This window comes from Salminus brasiliensis, chromosome 2, assembly GCF_030463535.1.
Source record: "Salminus brasiliensis chromosome 2, fSalBra1.hap2, whole genome shotgun sequence".
NCBI lineage: Eukaryota > Metazoa > Chordata > Actinopteri > Characiformes > Bryconidae > Salminus > Salminus brasiliensis.
Genome location: NC_132879.1, coordinates 58,272,134 through 58,278,540, shown reverse-complemented (window position 1 = coordinate 58,278,540; position 6,407 = coordinate 58,272,134). Strand labels below are relative to the sequence as shown.

At 36.5% G+C, this 6,407-nt stretch overlaps 1 long non-coding RNA gene across 1 annotated transcript; it reads left to right on the top strand.

Moving 5' to 3' along the window:
- The first annotated feature begins 1,015 nt into the window (after positions 1 to 1,015).
- On the top strand, positions 1,016 to 6,053 carry LOC140549593 (uncharacterized). Its single transcript, XR_011979010.1, has 4 exons — positions 1,016 to 1,156; positions 3,490 to 3,651; positions 3,876 to 3,919; positions 5,615 to 6,053. It is a non-coding gene; the product is annotated as an uncharacterized lncRNA (long non-coding RNA).
- Positions 6,054 to 6,407: the final 354 nt, after the last annotated feature.

Below are 6,407 nucleotides of genomic sequence, written 5' to 3'. Positions count from 1 at the left end.
ATTAATTAAGCTGCAGGTGCAGATGGTAGAAATGGAAGGACAGCTGAATTCCATGTTGACCAGCTTGGGATGGAATTTCAGCAATTCTTTGGTCAGCAGTGTTGTTTCTTAAATGTGGACACATTCCATAGCTGTTCCAATTCCTATATATCTCAGACTGTAAAATCAGGTAGATCCTCTTTAGATCCTCTGCAGACCACACCGGGAGTGGTAAATGGTCCAGTGCACACAAAGAGACACAAACAGAACTTCTAAATGGATCTTCTCATCTTTTTCTATACGTTTACTGATTCACTCCAAAGGTCTCCATTTGTTATTGATCCTGATGATCACTGTATCATTATATTTATAGCTGACAAAGTTTGTGGTGTGGATCAAAATTATGGTCAAGTTTTGCATGAATTAATAGGGTGGTGTGGTCATTTAGCTTGGAAACGAAAATCACAAAAGAATACAGAGATGACAATGGATATTTTAAGCTGACATGCAGTCTCATTCTTCATTTTTATTTTATTAATTGGATTTTAATTGATTAATTGATTTTATTAATTGAATTAAAAAATACAATTGATCTGCAGACTATGAACATATGTTGTTGTTGTTTTAATGTTTAGATGCTTATATACCCACTATGAATTGCCACCTGGGGTCAAATAAAGTTGCAATTTAATTAATATTAAGTTATATGAATTCTACAATAATATTAAATGATATAAATTATATAATATATAACTGAGCTAGTAAATGTGTCTCCACAGAATGTTCTGGGTTCTAAGTACTTTAGTACCTGTCTCTCTTCCAGGAACCTGTAGGCTTTGCCTCCTTCAGAACATCTCAGCTGACCTCAGATCTGTCCACCCTGGAGAAAACACCACCCTGCACTGCAGCATCCCTGCAGATAATGAGATGTCGTGGTATCTCCACAGCTCAGAGGGGATGAAGCAGCTGTTCTCTGCTGAAAGAGGGAAACTGGATAAATTCTTTTTCATCAGTTTTAATGTGAATGAAGGTCACTATGAGGGAGCTGAGAACAGCAGTTCAGTGAGTTTAGTGATTATTGGGGTTAAGGAGACAGATCTGGGGCTGTATTACTGTGGAGGACGAAACTTTACAAAACTCATTCAGTTCGGAAAAGCCGTCAGACTCACCTTCACAGGTTAGTACTAAATATGTAAATATTTTTACATTTTTTTATTTTCTATGTTATGTGCAGCAGATTTAGACAAACAATATTAATATAATATGAAATTATTTCATATCCAATATGAATTACTCAGTATCTACTGTGCATTATCCAATATCCAATTTAAATGATTCAGTATGTATTATGACTTATGATGTATTACACTAGTGACCAGTGTAAATTATTCAGTATCTGCCACTAATTATTTAATATCCACTATGAATTATTCAGTATCTGCTATGAATGATTAAGTAACTATTTTGAATTATTATGCAACTACAACAAATTATTATTATTATTATTATTATTATTATTATTAGTAGTAGTAGTAGTAGTAGTAGTATATTATTCAGTATTCACAATGCATTTTTCATGTGCTGTAAACAATTCAGTAGCATTGATTTATGGAATAACTATTATGAATTATTCACTATCCACAATGAGTTATTGACTATGTGTTGAATTCTTAAAGTAATTTTATAAAAACATCACAGAGAGAAATTTAAAAGAAAAAACTGACAAAGGTACACTATTGAAGTTGAGTAGGTTTGTAGCTTAATAGAAAAGTGAGTGATGTCTTTTCTACTGTCAGTTTCTGCTTTGCTACTCTTGAGAACTCTACAGTCAACTTCCTCAAACCTTTTAGGCTAACTACTATATGAGTACCTTACCTAAGTCTTTCCTTTTGTCCTCTTTTCTATACCTCTGTTTTCCTGGTCAATGTGGGTGGGAGGCCAGCGTTCTCTCCCTCACAGCAGAGAGAGCTAATCTTAATGCGGCAGATGCCCCTCCCCAAACGAGCTGCAGCCATTTGTAATCTGGGGAAGAGACCAACCATGTGCTGACCTGTCCTCCTCCACAGTATTCAGGCAAATGTGTGACACTGACCATGTCTAAGGCCCTTGTACAGGGCCTGTTGTAAAGGTCAGCTGGGATGGCTTTGTAGGCAGAAGCTGAGATAAGGGGAGACTCTGGTAGATCAGCATTATGACACAAGACCTTGACTGTTCATTTTCTTTAATGCTCCGCCCATCATAACATCCTAGACCCAGTGGACACTCATGTGACCTCAAAAAAGTCACAGTACTGCTGGGTAATGATGTTCAGTGCGTTTTATGGCAGAGCTCTTTTCACAATACCACACTGCAATGCTTACTAAGCTACCTGCTTGCCTACCTCTCATATGTCTGTTTTTACTTGTTATCATAGAGAGAGAGAGAGAGAGAGAGAGAGAGAGAGAGAGAGAGTGTGTGTTTGTGTGTAAAAAGTCAAAGAGGAGAACACCCCAACCCTATTTCACTGCACTCTGGTCATTCCTCCTGCTCCAAGAGGCAGTCTAGAACTGTGTAAGACACTGATCTGATTATGATTTGGACATTTCAGTTTGTAGATTTCACCATTATCATAAAAGCAAAAAAACACAAAAAAACACACACAATAGAATAGATAGAAATAGAATATGCTCCAAAATAGAAACCAATAGAAATGCTCCAAAATGATTCAGAATAAAAATATTTTACATTGACTTTTCCTGTAAAGCCACAGATTTTGAGATACAAGGTTTTTGTGTGACTGTGCAGATTTTTGACATTTTGACTGTAGTCAAATGTCATGTCCTGCCATATAGAGCAGTTATGGTGTAGAGAGGGGGTCTCTCTCTCTCTCTCTCTCTCTCTCTCTCTCTCTCTCTCTCTCTGTCTCTCTCTCTCAGTGTGAGCAGTGGTTGTGTAGATGCAGGTACATATAGATAAATACATCTCTGGCAGTTGCTCTTGACACTGTATCAAAATTTCATGGTAAATGGACTAATAGAAATGCTCCAAAATGACCTAAAATAAAATCTTAAAATTGACCAGATTAAAATAAGCAGTTTTATGTCATATATTTCAATGTGATAAATATCTGTCTGATATAGAGGAACTCTATGTATTCATATATGTTGTATGTTTGATATCTGTACACTGCTATATATCAGATTCTATATGGGTGTTTTGGGTCAGAGCATGATTATTTATATATATAATAAAACATTACATTTTATTTTAAAATAAAAAATTAAAATTAATAAAAATTTCACTTAATTTATATATTTTTAAATAAGCTTTCAGCTTTAACTGGTTTAAGATGATATGCTCACTTGCTCTAGCAGTACTAAATGCACTGAAAGAAATACCACCAGAAATACCTCTGTTAACCCCTCAGTCAGTTGAAACCCCTCTTAATCATATAGAAGGAAAACGGTATGTTGAACGGTATTCTTGTATGATTTCATTGCTTGGCCTCATTGTACCGGGTCTCTGTTTCAGATGGGAACATTCAGAGTAATACATCTTCAACACAGTCGGACACTGAGACTCCTCTATGCCCTAAACACTCCTGGATTATAATTATAAACCTAGCATGTGTGTGTTTTCTCTCTGTCCTAATTAACATCATCTGCCTGAGTGTGTGCTGTTACAGAGTGCAAGGTGAGAACGTCCTCTATACATACACACACATTCCCCCAATACAGGCTCAACCTACAGTTATTCATTTTCTAGACGAATTTTCCCTTACAAAACATCTACCCTCATACAACCCCACCCTTACACTCTACTCTACCTTAGTGCCCAGGTAAAAACCTGCTGTGTCAGCTAGCCTGTGTGTATTTTCATTTTTAGTGGATCTGAATTAAAGCTTGCTTTTATTTCAGGCAAGTGCTGCAGTGATGTCAATGATGGAGACTCAACCGACAAGGTACCAGAAACACTCCCAATACAATGCAGTAGCTTAAATTTCTAAAATGTGTTATTTGACAAAGCCAGGACAAAGCCCTCCTGCCATCAGGAAGAAGGTACCGCAGCATCCGGTCCAACATGACCAGAGTCTGCAATAGCTTCTTCCCCCAAGCCATCAGACTTCTCAACTCCAGAGACTGAACTGATGGTTTTTCTGTTCCATGCACACACATGGAATGATTGGCCTTTATAGTAAATCTACCTGCAGTTCTCTCCATCTCCCATTTCCTAATTACATTACAAACTGGGGAAATGTTTACCTGACAACACTCCTGCTTCTCCAGGTTTCACCTGCTTTGTGAGCATCAGTTCTGGTAATGTTCAGATTGCTTAGCAGCTGCTTAGTCCATGGCTGCTGACTGTTGGACGAGGTTTGAGTAGTGCGAGTATTTTAAAAGCTGTGAGCCATAGCCCTGACAAACTAATATGCTAATTTGAGTAGCTAATATGAGTGTGTCTTTTAACTTGCATGCATGGCGATATGTGTAGTCTTGACCACTGAATGAACAGGATGTGGGACGTGTGGTCCTACAGTCCTTTTCTGTTGAATTCTGAATGCGTGACCTAGAACCTGGTTTCCGTCTTGTTGGGGGTCACCATCATGTTTACATTCCTTCCTTTTTGTAAATCTTGCTGTCAGATTGAACAGTATTCAGTAGCACTTCCAGTAATTACTCATACGTGTAGAATTCATTCTGAGGATATATATTCATGGGCTATTCAGGAACAGTACATTAACACTTTTCTACAATGATAGCAATGTGAGCAATGTGCATTCAGCGTATGACATGAAAACACACTTCACAACACTCATCTTAAATGAAAATTAAATTCAAATCTACATCAAAGTCAAATAAATGTACAATAAATGTTAAATAAACATTTATAAACACTAAACATAGAAATTGTATTATACTACATTCTGATATTAAACACATAGTGGACATATAGTGGATAAAACACATAGAGAAATCCAATAAAATTACAAAACACTGTACTGTTACTGTTTTACAAGCAAGTTAATGTAATGTGCACAAATGTTTTTTCTGTTAATCCTGGGTGTGTTTTTTATATTTTATAGAAAAAGCACTGATTAATTCAATAGAGACTTAATAGAGTGCTGTGTGTAGCATCATATCTACATCACTCATGACAATATCATAAAGTATACACAATGCATTATTGATCTGATGATTATTGATGTTTTAATTTTTACTCATTAATATCATTTTTGTATGGGTTATGAATACATCAGATGAATGTAATTTTTCTGAGCTGTTTCCCATTATTTGGTAAACATAAATTAACATGCATCCAGTAATGGACAAGCTCCTTTACCTTAGAGAAAGTAACAATTTCAGTATTTCAGCAGAACTCAGTCTGGCTGGACAATCACTATGGTCAGAAAGCTTGTCATGTATCCCTTCTATTTAGACCAGTTTTCCCTCACTTCATATTAACGAGTATAGATAGAGTGAGATATTTTAGTGAATAATAAAATCTTTCAAATTAAAATACTTCAATAAACTACAAATACTTGTGGAAGTACTGAATTACAGTGTGTCCAATACTCTCAGCCCTATAATAATGGTAATGGTTTATGATTTAGTCTGCTGTCATGATTATAACAAGGTTCTGCTGGTTATCTCTACAGAAAGAGGACCTGCAGTATGCCAGCCTCCAACACTCCACAGGAACCAGAGCAGCTGCTAGAGGAAACAGAGCTTCAGCTCCGGATGATGTGGTCTATTCAGGAATCACTTCCAGGCCCAGTGGACACTGACCAGCTTACATTTCCATTCTGGAAAAGCTGAATCAGAAATGAGACTCACCACCTCATTCAGTAACGTTAACCTGAGTGTTTCCACACACTGCTTGCGTTTCCACACGTCAGATTAATGGTAGCATCTCATGTGTTTCTAGTCCAGTTTTATGGATCAGTATTCCCAACGTTTCTGTATTGCTTTGTCTGATCTTGTGGCATCCCCTGTTTCTCTCATGCTGTGCTGTGCTCTGAGTCTGGGGTTGTTTTAATAAAAGCTCTACCCAGTAAAAGGCTCAGTCAGCCCAGTTTGATCTGTCTGTAGCTTTCTTCTCTTCTGGGGCTGTTGAAGGATAACTCCCCCCACTGATCACAATGGGATGGATGTGTAGAGTGCAGATGTTTCTAGTAACTAATACTTTTAATCCCTCAGAAGAAAAGTAGCCATAACAGGAAATATGACTATGATGGAAGGATGGTTTGCTCTGGCATCATCTAGACAGAAGAAATAGAGAGAAAGTAATAAATAAAAATATAATAATAAAAGTATTATTATTATTATTGTTGTTGTTGTTGTTGTTGTTGTTAGAAATATGTAATGATTTAACCAAATAATATACTGAAAAGTAATTGAAAGATCTGCTGATCAACTTTGCAATAATAATAATAATAATAATAATAATAA